Raw genomic sequence first — 24369 nt, 5'->3', positions numbered from 1 at the left:
AAATTATAACAATAAACGAAAGCATTTTAGTATTCTTTAGTCTAAATTGAATTGGTTGTCATATATTTACTGAACATCAAACTATATCCGAGTCATAACAAAGAAGTAATGACCTATCGAAAATCCGCGACAAAACCGGCAAAACATTGTTTAACGTAAAAGGTGAATTTTCAATAAAATGGTTTTTAACCTTCACTATCTAAATGGAAGTTATAATATACGTTAAACCGAGAGTATCTATAAAAAGAACGACTAAATCTGACTTCGTATAAAGAAGTTATGATTTTTCTAAGTTTCGACACAACAATACGTAGCCCGAAACTCGAAATTTAGATCGAGCAACTTTTGGCCAAAACAACCTACACGAGAATCGTAGATCTTATCAAAATAAATTCAAAGGTAAAAAGACAGACAAAAACGGACGTCGGATGAAGAAGTTATGAATTTTTAACGGACTTTTCCTGTCCCGGCCTGTTAAAAATATAACTTTAAAAATAAATTCAAAATTAGCCGACAGAGTCTAAAATAAAGTTGTAGAGCATGGTCTCACCTACGCGTGGATATAAAGAACGTCAAAAACAGAGTTCGTATGCAAAAGATATGAATTTTTGAAGTTTGGAAAAAGGAAGTACGCCCCACGTACATGAGTACGCCCAGCGTACTCGGAAGCAAGGCCTCGGATTGTCCATGTAGACTCTTTCTTCGCAAGTGACACATATCTCGCTCAATCGACGTATCCGAAGCCAGGTGGCCACTACGCCCAGCGTACAAAAAGATTACGCCCAACGTAATGAGACTAGCCTCGACGCGTGCCCCGTAGCTTCACCACATCCGAAGATCGGCTAAGGCTCAAACTAGTACGCCCCGTGTACAAGATGTACACCCAGCGTGCTGAGGTTTTTAGTAGTACGCCCAACGTACACGAATATTATGCCCAACGTACTAAGGGTCATAACCCTTCTATAAATAGGATGCGAGACCTCCGGGTTTTGTTTAGAAATTCCAAATCCTCTTTACACTTAAACACTCTTTTGAGCTCTTCTAAACCCTCCGAAGCCCCGGGTACCTCCTTACCACTTGAAGCAACTCCCGAAGTCCCGAAGTCCTCAATAATAAGCTAAAACTCTGCCCGAGTGAAGCCGACTTTTCATCAAAAACTCGCAGTTACGTCAAGAAAACTCCCTTCTAAGAAACGAAACTCTACCCGAATCACCACCTATCAAGTGAGTTCATACCCCCGTATTTTCATAGTTTTTACAGTTTTAAGGGGGAGGGGGGAATACAAGTGAAACACAATAAAATTGTGTTAATATCTTAAAAGTTTTTAAATATTTTTAGTACTTTTAAATTGTTATAATTGATAAAATTACATATTTATATATGTGTAAATTATATAATTTGGATTCAGAAGATTCAGAATATATAATTTGACCCCATTTCTCGTTCCTTGTTTGGTTGTGGGCTTGGGGTAAAGTTATTTAATCGAAGGTCTAATTAATCACAATTATATAAATATTACATTTATATAAATATAAAATGGTTTTCAAATTGTTTGATACTACCTGAGTACAAACAAAGAATTTCATGGAATAACAGTATCATAGATTCTTACAGTAAAACAAACAGCTAAACTATAATAGGTATAGTTTAGAGAACTCATTCACTTGTTTCAAGTTTCAAAGTACATAACATGAAAACTAACATAGAACATAACATAATACAAATAGAATACATGATGGAAAACAAACAGATAACATTATCAGAAAACAAACAGAATACTTTACTAAGAAACAAACATATAAGACTATATTTTATATAGTTTATGAAATTTACTTTCAGTATAGTTATTACAAAATAACTTTTTATTATTCTACTTGTAATCATCGATATAGCACTTGTGAGACACACTTCAAGTACTTATTTAAGTATAAAACAAAAGTCCTAAAAATTATAACCAGAGTCTCCTTGAGGGAGAGCGTGACGTTTGTGTATAGATCTATACGAGACTGACAATCCCACACCAGAGCTGCTTGCAACAGCTAGGTCGGCAGACCTGTGGTGACAACTGTCGTACCATATTTCGACGCCTGAAGAACGTCGTGTTTTAGGCGATCCTAGGTCATCAGGCATGGTTATAATAACTCACAATTTGGTATTGAAACAAAATGATTATTGTATGAAGAAGTAATACTTCACATAGTTTTATTTAATTATAAAATTATAATATAGTATCTTGCAAGTATAAACATGGAATACTACTTCAACTCAAGAGAAAACATACTTTTCAAAGTTTTATGAAAACTAAACTACATTTTACAAGTTGTTATTACAGAAATCATTATACATTTTGCTTACAGTATAACATAGCAGAAAATATAGGATGTTCTGGGAAAAACATGTTCACTTTATCAATATACAAGAAAACAGATTTCACTTGCAAACATACTTATAAACTCACCAACTTAATTGTTGACACCTTTTCAAAAACTAGTATTCTCAGGGAAACAGTGATACAGTTACAGCCACAGCTTTTTGAGAAGACGGAGAGATATAAACTCATGTCTTTTAAACTTGTACTTTTGTGTTCATATACTTTATGTTTTGAACACAGTTGTAAAACTTATAACTTTGTAAATACAATGGTTGTTGTACTTTGTTTACTATTGTTCATTGTTGTGATACTACATGAAGTCCTCCACCCCCGAATGTTTCCGTCGTTCTGGTTTGGGGGTGTGACAGATTTGGTATCAGAGCATTGTTTATAGTGAACTAAGTATATCAGACCATAAAAGATATACAAACTATAAATGCTATGGGGTTGAAGCGCTCTGACTAAAAGTATATTTTTAAAAAATCTAGGTATTTTATAAGAAGTATACTAACATGCATATATACAAGAAACAGTGTCACAGTAAGAACTATACAAAATTATTTGGATGTTGGACACTACAGTTAAACCTGGACAGTTATGTAATTATATTTGGGATCAATATAGCCTGATCAACTATATTTATTTGAGATATGACTAACATGTGTTTGGGAGTGATAGTGGTGTTGCAACAAGTCTAAAACTTACCTAAGTACCAGAAGAACTCTAGAATCAAACATAAATATAAAATACTATAGGAGTATTTAATGACATAATAGCACAGAAACAACAAGATACAAGAGAGTCATCCTTACTAGGAACAAACATGTGAAAACAAAGGATCATTACTGGTAAAGCTATAATTACTAAGTGTATACATAAAGTGATATATAATTAAGGTTTTATAGACTTAGAATCTGTGATTTAGCTTTATTTCCTGTTCCTTGTTTGGTTGTGGACTTAGAGTAAAATCACTTATTTGAAGGTCTATTTAGTCTTGATTATGTATGATTCGTATACACTAAGTGATTATAGAAAGACCGAGTATGGATTTCATTATACATATTCATTTGAAGAGATACCACAAGTACCATTGTGATTATTTACTTGTATTAGGAAACTCCTGTTTTAAATCGCAGAATATTAAGAAAGTCGGAATAAGATATGTCTAGAACTAAGATATAATTATTCAATATCATCTGATTCGTAACCATTATAGAAAACTTATCATCATTTTTCTCTTAATTTATTCTAGAGAAAGATGCCTCCCCAGAAGTCTAACAGAAAGAACAACAACAATCCACCAAATCCACCACCACCACCCCTCCACAATTTCATGTTTCTATCTTTCAAGCAGCAGTGGCTGCTGCTGTGGCTGCTGCCATGGCACAAATCAACTCCAGGGGTAATGGTGGAGCAGGCAGTGGTACTCTAACTTCCGGTCATGGCGAAGGTCTTGGACACCCTCGTGAGTGTTCCAATAAAGACTTTACTAATGCAAAGCCCATAACTTTTGATGGCACCGGAGGTGTTATTACTTTGACATGCTGGTTCGAGAAAATAGAATCAGTGTTTGAAATCTGTGCATGCCCTGATGCAAGCAAAGTTAAGTTTGCAGCATGTACCTTCCTGGACAGAGCCCTTTCCTGGTGGAATGGCTATGTTAAATCCTTAACCCTTCCAATCGCCAATGCCATTGGCTGGGATGATCTGAAAATCCTGATGCTAGCAAAATATTGTCCCCGCGGCGAAATTCAAAACCTAGAGGAAAAACTTTGGAGTCTGAAGATGAAAGACTCCGATATAACTGCATATACCGCCAGGTTCAGTGATCTGACTATTTTGTGTCCAGGGATGGTTCCCACTGAAAGCAAGAAAGTTGAGAGATACATCTGGGGACTCTCTCCTCAGATACAAGGAAATGTAATAGTTGCTAATCCCCTCACTTTTGACAGTGCCAAGTGTTTGGCACAGACACTAGTAGACCATGGAGTTCGTCAGGGCTCTATGTAATGCCCGTGTTTCTGTGCTAGGCATTAATGTCGTTGTAATAGTCTAGGTTAACCTTTGTAACCCGTTTTGAAATAATAAGAATGTATTATTTGAGTATTATGTGTTTTATGCTTAATTATGTGGCTTTAATGAATTAAGGATAAAAATAAGCGATAAAATAAAATGTTAGATAAACCCAATATCGATGCATGAAGACGTAATGGTCGTGACGAGGTTTCCGAATATATAAAGAATGTTGAAATCCGAGTTATAACGAAGGAGTTATGATCTGTCGAAGTTTCGCGACAGAACCGGTACGACACTGCGTGGCGTAAATAGTGAAATATCGATAGAGCGATATTTAGCCTTAGTGATCTAAACGAAAGTCGTAGATTACGTTAAACTGAGAGCGTGCATGAAAAGAACGCCCAAATCTGACTCCGTATGAGGAAGTTATGATTTTCCGAAGTTTCGACTTACCAGTAGACAACCCAAAGTTCGAATTTGAGATCAAGCGAGTTTTCGCCGAAACAATCTAAATGAGAATTGAAGATCTCATCGATAGTAGTCCAACGGAAGAAAGGCAGACGAAAACGAACGTCAGATGAAGAAGTTATGATTTTCTAACGGAGTTTTCCTGTTCCGGCCTACTAAAAATAATATAATAAAAATAAAGTCAAAATTTGCCGACGGAGTCTAAATTAAAGTTGTAGAGCTTAGTCTCACCTACGCGTGGATATAAAGAACGTCGAAAACGGAGCTCGTATGAGGAAGATATGATTTTTTGAAGTTTTTAAATAATTAAAATATATAAATTTTATTATTTATTCGGATAATATCCAAAGAGCTGACTCGTCCCATCTGATCCGAAGGGTACGCCTCGCATAACCTTTGAGTACGCCCAACGTACTTCGGCCATGTGTGGTCCGAGAGAGAGCCGCGTAGCACCACCCGAAGCTCGCCACGTAGCAGTCTTATCCGAACTACGCCCAGCGTAAGGCTTGGTACGCCCAGCGTACGCATGACAGAGGCATTACGCCCCGCGTACTTGCGAGTTACGCCCAGCGTAACCCCGAAGTTCAGCCGTAAAAATACGAGACGAGGCCTCCGGGTTTATTGCCCAATATTTCTTTCTTCTTGGCAATTTATTTGAGTATTATGTGTTTTATGCTTAATTATGTGGCTTTAATGAATTAAGGATAAAAATAAGCGATAAAATAAAATGTTAGATAAACCCAATATCGATGCATGAAGACGTAATGGTCGTGACGAGGTTTCCGAATATATAAAGAATGTTGAAATCCGAGTTATAACGAAGGAGTTATGATCTGTCGAAGTTTCGCGACAGAACCGGTACGACACTGCGTGACGTAAATAGTGAAATATCGATAGAGCGATATTTAGCCTTAGTGATCTAAACGAAAGTCGTAGATTACGTTAAACTGAGAGCGTGCATGAAAAGAACGCCTAAATCTGACTCCGTATGAGGAAGTTATGATTTTCCGAAGTTTCGACTTACCAGTAGACAACCCAAAGTTCGAATTTGAGATCAAGCGAGTTTTCGCCGAAACAATCTAAATGAGAATTGAAGATCTCATCGATAGTAGTCCAACGGAAGAAAGGCAGACGAAAACGAACGTCAGATGAAGAAGTTATGATTTTCTAACGGAGTTTTCCTGTTCCGGCCTACTAAAAATAATATAATAAAAATAAAGTCAAAATTTGCCGACGGAGTCTAAATTAAAGTTGTAGAGCTTAGTCTCACCTACGCGTGGATATAAAGAACGTCGAAAACGGAGCTCGTATGAGGAAGATATGATTTTTTGAAGTTTTTAAATAATTAAAATATATAAATTTTATTATTTATTCGGATAATATCCAAAGAGCTGACTCGTCCCATCTGATCCGAAGGGTACGCCTCGCATAACCTTTGAGTACGCCCAACGTACTTCGGCCATGTGTGGTCCGAGAGAGAGCCGCGTAGCACCACCCGAAGCTCGCCACGTAGCAGTCTTATCCGAACTACGCCCAGCGTAAGGCTTGGTACGCCCAGCGTACGCATGACAGAGGCATTACGCCCCGCGTACTTGCGAGTTACGCCCAGCGTAACCCCGAAGTTCAGCCGTAAAAATACGAGACGAGGCCTCCGGGTTTATTGCCCAATATTTCTTTCTTCTTGGCAATTTATTTGAGTATTATGTGTTTTATGCTTAATTATGTGGCTTTAATGAATTAAGGATAAAAATAAGCGATAAAATAAAATGTTAGATAAACCCAATATCGATGCATGAAGACGTAATGGTCGTGACGAGGTTTCCGAATATATAAAGAATGTTGAAATCCGAGTTATAACGAAGGAGTTATGATCTGTCGAAGTTTCGCGACAGAACCGGTACGACACTGCGTGACGTAAATAGTGAAATATCGATAGAGCGATATTTAGCCTTAGTGATCTAAACGAAAGTCGTAGATTACGTTAAACTGAGAGCGTGCATGAAAAGAACGCCTAAATCTGACTCCGTATGAGGAAGTTATGATTTTCCGAAGTTTCGACTTACCAGTAGACAACCCAAAGTTCGAATTTGAGATCAAGCGAGTTTTCGCCGAAACAATCTAAATGAGAATTGAAGATCTCATCGATAGTAGTCCAACGGAAGAAAGGCAGACGAAAACGAACGTCAGATGAAGAAGTTATGATTTTCTAACGGAGTTTTCCTGTTCCGGCCTACTAAAAATAATATAATAAAAATAAAGTCAAAATTTGCCGACGGAGTCTAAATTAAAGTTGTAGAGCTTAGTCTCACCTACGCGTGGATATAAAGAACGTCGAAAACGGAGCTCGTATGAGGAAGATATGATTTTTTGAAGTTTTTAAATAATTAAAATATATAAATTTTATTATTTATTCGGATAATATCCAAAGAGCTGACTCGTCCCATCTGATCCGAAGGGTACGCCTCGCATAACCTTTGAGTACGCCCAACGTACTTCGGCCATGTGTGGTCCGAGAGAGAGCCGCGTAGCACCACCCGAAGCTCGCCACGTAGCAGTCTTATCCGAACTACGCCCAGCGTAAGGCTTGGTACGCCCAGCGTACGCATGACAGAGGCATTACGCCCCGCGTACTTGCGAGTTACGCCCAGCGTAACCCCGAAGTTCAGCCGTAAAAATACGAGACGAGGCCTCCGGGTTTATTGCCCAATATTTCTTTCTTCTTGGCAATTTATTTGAGTATTATGTGTTTTATGCTTAATTATGTGGCTTTAATGAATTAAGGATAAAAATAAGCGATAAAATAAAATGTTAGATAAACCCAATATCGATGCATGAAGACGTAATGGTCGTGACGAGGTTTCCGAATATATAAAGAATGTTGAAATCCGAGTTATAACGAAGGAGTTATGATCTGTCGAAGTTTCGCGACAGAACCGGTACGACACTGCGTGACGTAAATAGTGAAATATCGATAGAGCGATATTTAGCCTTAGTGATCTAAACGAAAGTCGTAGATTACGTTAAACTGAGAGCGTGCATGAAAAGAACGCCCAAATCTGACTCCGTATGAGGAAGTTATGATTTTCCGAAGTTTCGACTTACCAGTAGACAACCCAAAGTTCGAATTTGAGATCAAGCGAGTTTTCGCCGAAACAATCTAAATGAGAATTGAAGATCTCATCGATAGTAGTCCAACGGAAGAAAGGCAGACGAAAACGAACGTCAGATGAAGAAGTTATGATTTTCTAACGGAGTTTTCCTGTTCCGGCCTACTAAAAATAATATAATAAAAATAAAGTCAAAATTTGCCGACGGAGTCTAAATTAAAGTTGTAGAGCTTAGTCTCACCTACGCGTGGATATAAAGAACGTCGAAAACGGAGCTCGTATGAGGAAGATATGATTTTTTGAAGTTTTTAAATAATTAAAATATATAAATTTTATTATTTATTCGGATAATATCCAAAGAGCTGACTCGTCCCATCTGATCCGAAGAGTACGCCTCGCATAACCTTTGAGTACGCCCAACGTACTTCGGCCATGTGTGGTCCGAGAGAGAGCCGCGTAGCACCACCCGAAGCTCGCCACGTAGCAGTCTTATCCGAACTACGCCCAGCGTAAGGCTTGGTACGCCCAGCGTACGCATGACAGAGGCATTACGCCCCGCGTACTTGCGAGTTACGCCCAGCGTAACCCCGAAGTTCAGCCGTAAAAATACGAGACGAGGCCTCCGGGTTTATTGCCCAATATTTCTTCTCTTCCCCCTTATATTTCTTTCTTCTTGGCAATTTATACCCCCGAAGCCCCGGTATCATCCCGAGACCCGAAGCAAGTCCCGAAGCCCCGAAGATCCCGAGAAGTAAAGTTTCCGAGCCGAATCTCTGCCCGCGTAAAGCCCGGTTTTGGAGAAAACGTCCCGGTTTTATCGAAAAATATTATTTTAATAGACGAGGTGCTGTTCGATCATCGTCTTATCAAGTGAGTGTATATTCCTTTTCTTCTAACACATAGATACGAAGTATTCTCTACAAAATACGTGTTATGTGTTTGTATATTATTTGCTTATTTGAATATTGAATGAATGATTTGTACAGGTTTTAAGCTGTATATAAAAATATATATATTTTTATCTACTAATATGTTGGGTAGAACATGGGTAGACAGTTGTTGCGTGATGAAATAAAATGATGAGAGGCCTCGATGTGATTGTGATCTAGTCATTCGGCAGAATATGGATGACGACCACAGACTTTTCTAGACAGTTCTGTGGAATGTTGGCAGGCTCATAACCTGTAGGTGTTGGTGAACTTGGGTGTTCATTTGTTGTATTCTATCCCCCTCATGGTTGCCTTAGGACATTCATTGCTGAGGAAACCCCTCTGCAGTAGTGTCCGTCCCGATGAAAATCTTAGATTAGGTCCCTTGTAATAGTAGTTGTCATAGGGACGTAAAGTGAGGATAACGGGAATGGGTAATCGGGTAATTGTTGGTTGGTGAAATTAAATATAATTATTTATTGTGAGATGAAAACCCTATATGCTTACCAGGCTCCCAAGCCTGACCCACTCAGTTTCTTTGTATTACAGGTAGTGGCGCGAGAGCATAAGTTGGAGAACTTGTGAAGATGTTTTTGTTTATAGACGAGTAGTTTTATAAACTGTGTAAGGTTTATGTTTTATTGTTTATGCTTTTGTGTCTGTATCGGAACATGACATCCCGAGTTTTGATATATAATGAAAATACATTTCGTTAAAAAATGCTTTGATAAACTTTATTTTATCATGTATTGTTTTGGGGACAAATTCCACAACTCTTTTAAATCAATGGATTTACTCTGAAATTATTTTAAAAGCATAAATGAAACCGGTCTTTTCTGGCCGTGATTTTGGGGATGTCACAATTGGTATCAGAGCATTAGTTTAAGCGAACTAGGAATTTGTAGGATTTCTAGACTTAAACTTAGAATGCTAATTGAAGATTTTGAGATAGTGTCTGTTATATTTTAGACACGAGCACTAGTTTATTTTAGGAAAGTTGCCTAAAATGCTTTTATGTGCTAAATGTTATATGTTTGCCATATATGATATTATTTAATTGGATCTACGGTTTGTTGCCAACTGGATCTGGAAACCTTATGTGTTTAGGATTCTAAGCGTAGGATTACGGTATTAGAACTAGCATGTAAACGTTTCAGAGTGATAAGGATGATTTGATTATCTATCGTGATTGAGGATGTAAATTCACCTTATTCGGTGTATAGATCAAGAATGGAAAGAACAAGAAGCGGAGTTGGAAACGCAAACGAAAACAGGAATCAACAGCCTCAACCACCAGTGATTGAGCAAGCTCCTGTAGTAGCTGCAGCACCTGAGCCAATAACAATGGTTGGGGTACAAATGATGATTCAAACTATGTTGGATCGTCAAATGGAAGAAACGAGGTGTCTGCTGCGACAGAATCGTGAAGAACTGTCAATTCACGTGGAAGAGCCCGAAGTTAATGGAGGGCAGTCTGAAGGAGAGAACTTTAGTGGGATAATGGGTCAAGACAACCCACCAATAGTTCGATAAAACAACCAAGATGGAGGGAATAATGGATTGGGATGCAAGTACAAGGACTTTTTGACTTGCAAACCATCGACCTTCACTGGAAAGGAGGATCCGATCGGAGTCATGGATTGGATCTCTAAAATGGAGCTGGCCTTCATGACGTGTGGTTGCAAGGGCAAGCTGCAGACCACGTTTCCAGTACGGCAGTTCAGGGGTGGGGCTGTTCGTTGGTGGAACATTCTGGGGAAGACCCTAACCCTAATGAACCACTGCAATTGACATGGGCAGAATTCTTGGTGCAGTTCAAGCGCAAGTTCTGCTCGGCCCAAGATCTGTTGGAGTTGGAGAACAAGTTCCTGACATTGACGAAAGGCAGCATGTCAGTTGACGATTACACAAACGCCTTCACAGACAAGATGGAGTTTGCCTTGCGCATCGTCCCCGACAAGTTGAAAAAAATGGATCGGTACGCAAAGGGACTCCCATGGGAGTACGCTGTGTCAGTACGTCAGGCACCTACTCTTGAGGCAGCTATTTGGGTTGTCAAGTCTGTTGAGGACATGATAAAGGGGAGAACCACCATTAAAGTTGAAGTTGGTGAAAAGATAAAGTTTGAAGGAACTTCAGGTTCCAGCAAGAAAAGAAAATTTTCGAAGTCTGATTCGAAAAAGTTTGGAGGAGGAAAAGGAGGCGAATCGAAATGGTGTGAGAAGTACAAGAAAAATCACTCTGGGAAATGTAGCGAGGATGTGACCTGCTACAAGTGTGGAAAGACAGGGCATTATGCCAATGAGTGTCCGTCCAACAAGAGAGTGTACTTTGGGTGTAATGAAGAGGGGCACATTGTGAAAGACTGTCCGAGAAAGAAGGAGGCAGCAAAACCCAATATTCCCCCAAAGCCTAAAGCAAGAGCTTTCCAGATGACACTGGAAGCTGCTAAAGAAGAAGCTGATGTCGCTTCAGGTACCTTTCTCGTAAACAATTTTCCTGCCCAAATTTTATTTGATTCTGGAGTCAACTACTCCTTTATATCGCATGAATTTGGTAGAAAACTAGCTTTGCCTGTTGATAGACTAGATAATGCTTTATTAGTCGAAGTTGCTAGTGGCAAGTTTGTACCTGTTAGCCATCGTATGAAAAACATCTTAATCGATCTGAATGGGAATAAGTTCCACGAGGAATTATTGCCTATCAAACTTAACGGTTTCGACATCGTGTTGGGAATGGATTGGCTTAGCGCCAATGATGCCGAGATATTATGCAAGAAGAAGATAGTCAAAGTAAACCCGCCAGGGAAAGAGTCATTCATGGTGTACGGGGACAAACACAGAGTAAATTCTTGGATCATGTCATTGATGAAAGCCAGAAAGTGTTTGACCAAAGGATGTACATCATACCTAGCATTCGTGATTGATGCTAAGAAAGAGAAGAAGGAGGTGCAGAGTATTCCGGTGGTGTGTGATTATCCGGATGTATTTCCTGAGGATCTTCCTGGATTACCGCCTGATAGACAAGTAGAGTTCAGAATAGACTTGTTGCCCGGAACGACGCCAATTGCAAAAGCACCTTACCGATTAGCACCGACGGAGATGAAGGAGCTAATGATGCAACTTCAGGAGTTATTGGACAAAGGTTTCATAAGACCTAGTTCATCACCCTGGGAAGCTCCGGTGTTATTCGTGAAGAAGAAAGATAGAAGTATGAGAATGTGCATCGATTACAGAGAGCTGAACAAGGCAACAATAAAGAATAGATATCCTTTGCCAAGGATTGATGACCTGTTCGATCAACTACAAGGTTCAAGTTATTTTTCAAAGATCGACCTAAGGTCAGGATATCATCAACTGAAGGTGAGGGAGCAGGATATCGAAAAGACTGCATTCAGAACACGATATGGACACTACAAGTTCTTGGTTATGTCGTTTGGACTAACCAATGCTCCAGCAGCATTCATGGATTTAATGAACAGGGTTTGTAAACCGTTCCTTGATAAATCTGTGATAGTGTTCATAGACGACATTCTTATTTATTCGAAAAGCCAAGAGGAGCATGGCAGACACTTGCAAGAAGTGTTGGAAGTCTTGAAGAAGGAGAAGTTGTATGCTAAGTTCTCCAAATGTGATTTTTGGATTTGAGAAGTCCAATTCTTAGGTCACGTGGTCAACCAAGAAGGGATAATAGTTGATCTAGTGAAGATTGAAGCTGTAATGAAGTGGGAACAACCAAAAAGTCCCACGGAGATCCGAAGCTTTTTAGGATTAGTCAGATATTACCGAAGGTTTATCCAAGGCTTTTCTTCGATCGCTACTCCATTAACAGCTTTAACTCACAAAGGAGCTACTTATGCTTGGAGTGATAAGCACAAAGAAGCATTCGAGTTGCTAAAGAAGAAGCTATGTGAAGCACCGATTCTTTCTCTACCCGATGGAGTTGAAGACTTCGCTGTCTATAGCGATGCGTCTGGTGTTGGGTTGGGTTGTGTTTTGACCCAAAGAGAAAAGGTGATAGCATATGCGTCTCGACAGCTGAAGGAGCATGAAAAGAACCACCCCACTCATGATTTGGAGCTGGCAATGGTAGTTTTCGCTCTAAAGATATGGAGGCATTACCTCTATGGTACGAAGTGCAAACTTTTCACTGATCATAAGAGTCTCCAATATCTCTTTAATCAGAAAGAATTGAATATGAGGCAACGACGCTGGCTAGAGTTACTCAAGGACTACAACTGTGAGATACTTTACCACCCCGGTAAAGCAAATTTTGTTGCTGATGCTCTCAGTCGGAAAGTCAATCTTGAAAGAAAAAGGCCAAGAGCGTTGAGAATCGAAGTTGTCTCGACCATTGTGGAAAGTATAAAGAAAGCTCAAGAGGAAGCTTCTAAAAAGAATGACCGGAAGGAGGAACGTTTGGGAAAAACGTTGGTGTTTGGTACAAACGGTCAAGGACTGAAGGTATTCCAATATCGTATTTGGGTACCTAAGTCAGGAGGAATAAGAGATCTTCTGATGGAAGAAGCTCACAAAACCATGTACTCAATTCATCCCGGTAGCACAAAAATGTATAGAGACCTAAAACCCTACTACTGGTGGCCGACGATGAAGCTTGATATTGCAAAGTACGTGGCGGAGTGTGTGACATGTGCGCGGGTCAAGGCACAACATCAGAAACCATATGGGAGTTTAGAACCTTTACCTGTGCCTATGGGTAAATGGGAAGACATTGCTATGGATTTTGTCACTAAACTGCCCAGAACAAAGTATGGTCACGACATGATTTGGGTGGTCGTTGATCGCTTCACTAAGAGTGCGCATTTCATAGCAGCCAATGAGAAATGGTCTATGGATAAGCTTGCGAATTCTTATGTGGAAGGAAATTGTGAGGCTTCACGGTGTTCCGTTAACGATTGTATCGGATCGTGACAGGCGTTTCACCTCAAGATTTTGGAAAAGTCTACAAGAGGAATTGGGTACCAAGTTGTGTTTGAGTACAACTTACCATCCACAGACTAATGGTCAGAGCGAGCGAACGATACAAACACTTGAAGATATGCTGAGAGCATGTACCCTGGAATTCAGGGCAACTTGGATGAACATTTGCATTTGGTAGAATTTTCCTACAATAATAGTTTCCACTCGAGCATAAAGATGGCACCTTATCAAGCTTTGTACGGACAAAAGTGTCGTACGCCGTCTTGTCTGCTTGAGGCTGGGGAAAAGCAGTTTATGGGACCAGAGATAGTCCATCAAACTGCTTAAAAGCTGAAAATAATCAGGGAAAGAATGTTAGTAGCTCAGGATCGTCAAAAGAGCTATGCTGACAAGAAAAGAAGACCGATGACTTTTGGATTTGGAGATTCGGTTTTACTTAAAGTCTCACCGTGGAAGGGACTTATAACATTTGGTAAAAGGGGAAAGTTGAGTCCAAGGTTTATTAGACCGTTTAAAGTTCTTCAGAGAATTGGGAACCAAGCTTACAAGCTGGAATTACCAGAAGAGCTGAATGGTATTCACAACACTTTTCATGTGTGTTATCTGAGGAAATTCACGGGAGAAGTTCCCGATATAATTCCAATTTCTGAGTTAAGAATTGATGAGAACAAAAGGTTAATTGAAGAACCAGAGGCAATCGTTGACCGAAAGACTAAGAAGTTGCGACGCAAGATGGTCGAATTAGTGCTTGTCCGATGGAAACATGCGAATGGGCCAAATCTCACCTGGGAAACGGAGAGCGACATGATGAGTCGCTATCCGCATTTGTTTGTTGATGTGTGATTCTGGGGACAGAATCATTCTAAGGTGGAGAGAATTGTAACGCCCGTGTTTCTGGGCTAGGCATTAATGTCGTTGTAATAGTCTAGGTTAACCTTTGTAACCCGTTTTGAAATAATAACAATGTATTATTTGAGTATTATGTGTTTTATGCTTAATTATGTGGCTTAAATGAATTAAGGATAAAAAGAAGAGAAAAAATAAAATGTTAGATAAACCCAATATCGATGCATGAAGACGTAGTGGTCGTCACGAGGTTTCCGAATATATAAAGAATGCTGAAATCCGAGTTATAACGAAGGGGTTATGATCTGTCGAAGTTTCGCGACAGAACCGGTACGACACTGCGTGACGTAAATAGTGAAATATCGATAGAGCAATATTTAGCCTTAGTGATCTAAACGAAAGTCGTAGATTACGTTAAACCGAGAGCGTGCATGAAAAGAACGCCCAAATCTGACTCCGTATGAGGAAGTTATGATTTTCCGAAGTTTCAACTTAGCAGTAGACAGCCCAAAGTTCTAATTTGAGATCAAGCGAGTTTTCGCCGAAACAATCTAAATGAGAATTGAAGATCTCATCGATAGTAGTCCAACGGAAGAAAGACAAATGAAAACGAACGTCAGATGAAGAAGTTATGATTTTCTAACGGAGTTTTCCTGTCCCGGCCTACTAAAAAATAATATAATAAAAATAAATTCAAAATTTGCCGACGGAGTCTAAATTAAAGTTGTAGAGCTTAGTCTCACCTACGCGTGGATATAAAGACCGTAAAAAACGGAGCTCGTATGAGGAAGATATGATTTTATGAAGTTTTTAAATAATTAAAATACATAAATTTTATTATTTATTCGGATAATATCCGAAGAGCTGACTCGTCCCATCTGATCCGAAGGGTACGCCCCGCGTAACCTTTGAGTACGCCCAGCGTACTTCGGCCTTGTGTGGTCCAAGAGAGAGCCGCGTAGCACCACCCGAAGCTCGTCACGTAGCAGTCTTATCCGAACTACGCCCAGCATAAGGCTTGGTACGCCCAGCGTACGCATGACAGAGGCATTACGCCCCGCGTACTTGCGAGTTACGCCCAGCGTAACCCCGAAGTTCAGCCGTATAAATACGAGACGAGGCCTCCGGGTTTATTGCCCAATATTTCTTCTCTTCCCCCTTATATTTCTTTCTTCTTGGCAATTTATACCCCCGAAGCCCTGATATCATCCCGAGACCCGAAGCAAGTCCCGAAGCCCCGAAGATCCCGAGAAGTAAAGTTTCCGAGCCGAATCTCTGCCCGCGTAAAGCCCAGTTTTGGAGAAAATGTCCCGGTTTTATCGAAAAATATTATTTTAATAGACGAGGTGCTGTCCGATCATCGTCTTATCAAGTGAGTGTATATTCCTTTTCTTCTAACACATTGATACGAAGTATTCTCTACAAAATACGTGTTATGTGTTTGTATATTATTTGCTTATTTGAATAATTTATTGAATGAATGATTTGTAAAGGTTTTAAGCTGTATATATATATATATATATATATATATATATATATATATATATATATATATATATATATATATATTTTATCTACTAATATGTTGGGTAGAACATGGGTAGACAGTTGTTGCGTGATGAAATAAAATGATGAGAGGCCTCGATGTGATTGTGATCTAGTCATTCAGTAGAATATGGATGACGACCACGGATTTTTCTAGACAGTTCTGTGGAATGCTGGCAGGCTCATAACCTGTAGGTGTTGGTGAACTTGGGTGTTCATTTGCTGTATTCTATCCCCCTCATGGTTGCCTTAGGACATTCATTGCTGAGGAAACCCCTCTGCAGTAGTGTCCGTCCCGATGAAAATCCTAGATTAGGTCCCTTGTAATAATAGTTGTCATAGGGACGTAAAGTGAGGATAACGGGAATGGGTAATCGGGTTATTGTTGGTTGGTGAAATTAAATATAATTATTTATTGTGGGATGAAAACCCTATATGCTCACCAGGCTCCCAAGCCTGACCCACTCAGTTTCTTTGTATTACAGGTAGTGGCGCGAGAGCATAAGTTGGAGAACTTGTGAAGATGTTTTTGTTTATAGACCAGTAGTTTTATAAACTGTGTAAGGTCTATGTTTTATTGTTTATGCTTTTGTGTCTGTATCGGAACATGACATCCCAAGTTTTGATATATAATGAAAATACATTTCTTTAATAAATGCTTTGATAAACTTTATTTTATCATGTATTGTTTTGGGGACAAATTCCGCAACTCTTTTAAATCAATGGATTTACTCTGAAATTATTTTAAAAGCATAAATGAAACCGGTCTTTTCTGGCCGTGATTTTGGGGATGTCACACTCTATGGTATCTATCCCATAGAAACCCAAAGAAGAGAGCAATAAGAAGAAGAAATTCTGGAACAAGCGAAAAGAGCAATCGTCTCAGGAACCCTCGAAAAAGCAACAAACAGTGGCAGCACACACTGCTATTGTTCCTACTACCGTTCCAACCCCTGTTTCTACCACTGTGTCTGTCACTCTAGCAACTCCAAATAGATATGCTGGATCATTGCCAAAGTGAAATATATGCAACTTCCATCATACAGGAGCTTGCAAAGAAATGCACTGCAAGAATTGTAACAGAAAGGGGCATACTGCCCGTTTCTGTAGGGCACCGATGCAGCCTATTTCTCAAGTCCCTGCCACAGGAGTGAGTCAAACATGCTACGAATGTGGGGAAGTAGGACATTTCAAAAGAAATTGCCCTAAGTTAAAGAATGCTAATGGTATTGGGCGAGTCTTGGCAATTGGCTATGAAGAAGCAGTAGAAGATCCTAATGTGGTGACCGGTACGTTCCTTCTCAACGATTCTTATGCATGCATCCTTTTCGATACCGGTGCAGAGAAAAGTTTCATAAGCCATAAGTTCAAACACTTTCTAAAAAAAATCCCAAAGCACTAAAAGATACATTTACCGTTGAGATGGCCAACGGGAAAACTGAGAAAACCAATGACATATACATAGGATGCACACTTACCCTAAATAACCATTCATTCCAAAATGACCTTATGTCGGTCTCAATTAAAAGTTTTGACATCATAATCGGCATGGATTGGTTAAGTCTTCACCGTGCTGATATCCTATGTCTCGAGAAAGCCATCCGTCTTAATCTACTAAGTAACGATTCTCTCGTTATTTATGGCGACAAATCTAGTGCGAATCTTCAAATCATTTCTTGCGTCAAAGCTCAGAAGTATCTTCGTAAAGATTACTGTGCCTTCTTAGCTCATGTTGTTGATAAGACACAAGAAGTGAAAAGCATCAAGGATATCCATGAAGTCTGTGATTTCCCTGATGTGTTCCCTGAAGATATCTCAGGAGTTCCTCCTGAACGCCACGTCGAGTTCCGAATTGACTTGATTCCCGGAGCTACCCCTGTAGCTAAAGCCTTGTATCGTCTTGCACCTTCAGAAATGCAAGAACTGTCCAGCCAGTTGAACGAACTACTCATCAAAGGCTTCATTAGACTAAGCTTCTCACCCTGGGGAGCGCCGGTCTTGTTCGTGAAAAAGAAGGACGATCATTTCGTATGTGCATAGATTATCGGGAATTAAACAAAATTACCATTAAAAATCGATACCCTTTGCCACGAATAGATGATCTCTTTGATCAACTCCAAGGATCTAGTTTCTTCTCCAAGATTGACCTGAGATCAGGATACCATCAGTTACGAGTCCAGGAGGCCGACATTCCAAAGACTGCTTTCAGAACTCGCTACGGTCACTACGAATTCGTAGTGATGCCCTTTGGTCTAACGAATGCACCCGCAGTATTCATGGACCTGATGAATCGAGTGTGTCGACCTTACTTAGACAAGTTCGTTATAGTCTTCATTGACGATATACTAGTCTGTTCTCAGAGTAAGGAAGAACACAGCCAACACTTGCGACAAGTTTTGGAAACCATAAGGGCAAAGAAGTTGTATGCGAAGTTCTCAAAATGTGAATTCTGGATTCGAAAGGTGGAATTTCTAGGTCATGTAGTCAGAAAGGATGGGTTGTGTTCTTATGCAACGAGGAAAGGTTATATCATATGCCTCCCAGAAGGGACTGAAGATTTTGTAGTCTATTGTGACACATCTAATCAAGGGCTAGGTTGTGTTCTTATGCAACGAGGAAAGGTTATATCATATGCCTCAAGATAGCTTAAGAACCACAAAGTCAACTATACTACGCACGACCTCGAACTGGGAGCAGTGGTTTTTGCTCTAAAGATCTGGAGGAATTACCTGTACGGTACTAAATGCACAGTCTTTACTAATCATAAAAGTCTCCAACACATCTTTGATCAAAAAGAACTCAACATGAGGCAACGGCGATCGGTAGAGATACTTAATGATTATGAATGTGAGATTCGTTATCACCCCGGCAAGGCCAATGTGGTAGCAGATGCCCTTAGTCGGAAAGAGTACTCGGGCCGCCGAGTAAAGTCTCTGACCATGACTATCCATTCCCACCTATCTATACAGATTAAGGAGGCTCAGCTAGAAGCCTTGAAACCTGAGAACATGACAGGTGAAGCCTTGAGGGGAATGGAAAAGAATTTGGAAATCAAGGGTGATGGAGTTTGTTATTTCATGAATCGAATCTGGACACCGAAGTTCGGTGGCTACAGAGATGTTGTCATGAATGAAGCCCATAAAACTCGATACTCTGTTCACCCGGGTTAAGACAAGATGTATCTGGACCTAAAGAAGCTCTATTGGTGGCCAAACATGAAAGCCGAAATAGCTACTTTTGTGGGAAAGTGTCTAACTTGCGCCAAGGTCAAAGTAGAAAATTAAAAGCCCTCAGGTTTACTTCAACAGCCAGAAATACCTGAGTGGAAGTGGGAGCGAATTACAATGGATTTCATAACCAAGTTATCCAGAACAACGGGTGGTCATGATACGATTTGGGTTATTGTCGATAGATTAACCAAATCCTCCTATTTCCTGCCAATAAAAGAAACAGATAAAATGGAGAAGTTAACAAGGACGTACATAAAAGAGATAGTACGGTTGCATGGTGTGCCGATATCTATTATCTCTGACCGAGATAGTAGATTTACCTCACGGTTTTGGGAATCATTGCAAAAATCATTGGGAACAAATCTTGACATGAGTACAACGTATCATCCTCAGACAGATGGGCAAAGTGAGAGAACAATTCAAACGCTGGAAGACATGTTAAGGGCCTGTGTGACAGATTTTGGTAAAGCTTGGGATACCCATTTACCGCTTGTTGAATTCTCCTACAACAACAACTATCACACTAGTATTAAAGTTGCACCCTTTGAAGCTCTCTATGGCCGTAAATGCATATCCCCTCAGTGTTGGGCTGAAGTGGGCGATACACAACTAGCAAAGAACCAAATACATGATAGTGCTCTAACCGGTCCTGAGATTATTCGTGAAACCACATAAAAGATTATCCAAATCCGGGAACGGTTGAAAGCTTCTTGAGATAGACAGAAGAGTTATGTTGATAAACGACGAAAACCTTTGGAATTCCAGGTTGGTGACCGTGTTCTATTGAAGGTCTCACCCTGGAAAGGAATGATACGCTTTGGTAAACATGGCAAGCTAAATCCAAGGTACATTGGACCATTCCAGATCATTGCGAGAATTGGTCCGGTTGCTTACAAACTTAATCTACCGCATGAACTCAATAACACTCATCCCGTTTTTCATATCTCAAATCTCAAAAAGTGTTTGTCCGACGAGACTCTTGTTATCCCATTCGATGAAATCGAATTAAATGAGAGTCTCAGCTTCATAGAACAACCTGTAGAAATCCTAGACAGGGAAGTGAAGAGAACTAAACAAAGTCGTATCCCGATAGTGAAGGTTCGTTGGAATGCAAAACGAGGACCTGAATTCACTTGGGAGCGAGAAGATCAGATGAAACAGAAATATCCACATCTCTTTCCCTAGTCTTTCCGTAACGCTATAGTCCTAATTTTGGGACGAAATTCTCTCTAACGGGAGGATAATGTAACAACCTGTTATTTCGACTTTATGTAATAGTATAGATCAATAATAAAGAGAAATTTGTGTATACTATGTGCATTTACATAATCGACCCTCAAAAATGAAATGTTAAACAAACTTGTTTGGGACGAATATAGTGGTAGAAATCGTGTCAAGGATTCCAAAAATATAAGAATGCCCAAATCCGAGTCATAACAAAGAATAATGACCTATCGAAAATCCGCGACAAAACCGGCAAAATAATATTTAACGTAAAAAGTGAATTTTCAATAAAATGATTTTTAACCTCAAATATCTAAATAAAGTTATAGTATACGTTAAACCGAGAGTATCCATAAAAAGAACGACTAAATCTGACTTCGTATGAAAAAGTTATGATTTTTCTAAGTTTCGACACAACAGTACGCAACCCGAAACTCGAAATTTAGATCGAGCAACTTTTGGCCAAAACAACCTAAACGAGAATCGTAGATCTTATCAAAAGAAATTAAACGGTAAAAAGACAGACAAAAATAGACGTCGGATGAAGAAGTTATGAATTTTTAACAAACTTTTCCTGTCCCGGCCTGTTAAAAATATAACTTTAAAAATAAAGTCAAAATTAGCCGACAGAGTCTAAACGAAAGTTGTAGAGCATTGTCTCACCTACGCGTGGATATAAAGAACGTCAAAAACAGAGTTCGTATGAAAAAGATATGAATTTTTGAAGTTTGGAAAAAGGAAGTACGCCTCGCGTACATGAGTACGCCCAACGTACTCGGAAGCAAGGCCTCGGATTGTCCACGTAGCCTCTTTCTTCACAAGTGACACGTATCTCGCTCAATCGACGCGTCCGGAGCCAGGTGGCCACTATGATCAAAGTACGAAAACATTACGCCCAACGTAATGAGACTAGCCTCGACGCGTGCCTCGTAGCTTCACCACGTCCGAAGATCGGATAAGGCTCGAACTAGTACGCCCCGCGTACAAGATGTACGCCCAACGTACTGAGGTTTTTAGTAGTACGCCCAGCGTACACGAATATTGTGCCCAACGTACTGAGGGCCAGAACCCTCCTATAAATAGGATGCGAGACCTTCGGGTTTTGTTTAGAAATTTCAAATCTTCTCTCCACTTAAACACTCTTTTAAGCTCTTCTAAACCCTCCGAAGCCCTAGGTATCTCCTTACCACTTGAAGCAAGCCCCGAAGTCCAGAAGTCCTTAATTATAAGCTGAAACTCTGCCCGAGTGAAGCCGATTTTTCATCAAAAACTCTCAATTACGTCAAGAAAACTCCCTTCTAAGAAACGAAACTATGCCCGAATCACCACCTATCAAGTGAGTTCATACCCCCGTATTTTCATAGTTTTTACAGTTTTAAGGGGGGGAATACAAGTGAAACACAATAAAATTGTGTTAATATCTTAAAAGTTTTTAAATATTTTTAATACTTTTAAATTGTTATAATTGATATAATTACATATTTATATATGTGTAAATTATATAATTTGGATTCAGAAGATTCAGAATATGTAATTTGACCCAATTTCATGTTCCTTGTTTGGTTGTGGGCTTGGGGTATTTAATCGAAGGTCTAATTAATCACAATTATACAAATATTACATTTATATAAATATAAAATGGTTTTCAAACTGTTTGATACTACCTGAGTACAAACAGAGAATTTCATCGAATAACAGTAGTACAGATTCTTACAGTAAAACAAACAGCTAAACTATAATAGGTATAGTTTAGAGAACTCATTCACTTGTTTCAAGTTTCAAAGTACATAACATGAAAACTAACATAGTACATAACAGAATACATAATGGAAAACAAACAGATAACATTATCAAGAAACAAACAGAATACTTTACTAAGAAACAAACATATAAGACTATATTTTATATTGTTTATGAAATTTACTTTCAGTATAGTTATTACTAAATAACTTTTTTATTATTCTACATGTAATCATCGATATAGCACTTGTGAGACATGCTTCAAGTACTTATTTAAGTATAAAGAAAAAGTCCTAAAAATTATAACCAGAGTCTCCTTGAGGGAGAGCGTGACGTTTGTGTATAGATCTATACGGGACTGACAATCCCACACCAGAGCTGCTTGCAACAGCTATGTCGGCAGACCTGTGGTGACAACTGTCGTACCATATTTCGACGCCTGAAGAACGTCGTGTTTTAGACGATCCTAGGTCATCAAGCATGGTTATGATAACTCACAATTTGGTATTGAACAAAATGATTATTGTATGAATAAGTAATACTTCACATAGTTTTATTTAATTATAAAATTATAATATAGTATCTTACAAGTATAAACATGGAATACTACTTAAACTCAAGAGAAAACATACTTTTCAAGGTTTTATGAAAACTAAACTACATTTTACAAGTTGTTATTACAGAAATCATTATAAATTTTGCTTACAGTATAACATAGCAGAAAATATAGGATTCTCTGGGAAAAACATGTTCACTTTATCAATATACAAGAAAACAGATTTCAGTTGCAAACATACTTATGAACTCACCAACTTAATTGTTGACACCTTTTCAAAAACTACTTGTATTCTCAGGGAAACAGTGATATAGGTACAGCCACAACTTTTTGAGAAGACGAAGAGCTATAAACTCATGTCTTTTAAACTTGTACTTTTGAGTTCATATAATTTATGTTTTGAACACAGTTGTAAAACTTATAACTTTGTAAATACAATGGTTGTTGTTGTACTTTGATTACTATTGTGCATTGTTGTGATACTACATGAAGTCCTCCACCCCCGAATGTTTCCGCCGTTCTGGTTTGGGGGTGTGACATTCACATTTGTCACTCTAACCCTCCGTCGTACTGGTATGTCACGTCAGTTATAATCATAAATGATTATGTAGTGCCGCCCGTTCCTTTCACCTCTGCCACCTTCCCCACCACCACAATCGCCACCGCCACCACCACTACTACTACCTCTGCCACCAGCCGACCCCACCGTTGTCACCTCCATCACTTATACTACCACCACCTCTGCCACTACCACCAACCGTTATAATCATGTATGATTACTCAATCTGTGAACATACATATATGTATAATCATTTATGATTAGGCATATACATATAAACATGTATAATTATATATGATTATACCTCTCTGTCATATAATCATTTATGATTAGGCATATACTTTGATGCTGCCGTTACGTTGGAGCGTTAGAGCGTCAAATGAAAAATATGTTAGAGCGTTAGGGCGTTATAGTCAATGATACGGTTTATCAGGTTTTTACATTGTTCAATTGTGATTTAAGCCGTAATGTATAATTGATTGTCATTTAAACCCTAAGGATTAGTGATATTTCAAATGTCGACTTTAGCACTCATGGAATAAGTACACTTGTTATCATTTTTTATTTCTTTATCCAATTTTCATCTCTTTAAAAGCTTAAGCGTTATTGACTATCAACAACACTTGATCATTATTCTCCATCAATCTATGGCCTACAAAGTCGTGATTCCTCCGAATCAATCAAGATAATGCCTTCAATAGGTGAAATTCCAACAACTTAGCTTTATCTTTTCATAGTTTATTATTTTGTTTATCATATCATATTTGACGCTATGACATTTCTATCATATTTTACATAATTTATGTTGAGACAAATCAAGAATAAACACATGGATGGC

This window comes from Lactuca virosa, chromosome 8 (assembly GCF_052849685.1).
Source record: "Lactuca virosa cultivar CGN04683 chromosome 8, Lactuca_virosa_CGN04683_v6, whole genome shotgun sequence".
NCBI classification, from domain to species: Eukaryota; Viridiplantae; Streptophyta; class Magnoliopsida; order Asterales; family Asteraceae; genus Lactuca; species Lactuca virosa.
This window is presented reverse-complemented; position numbering follows the sequence as displayed.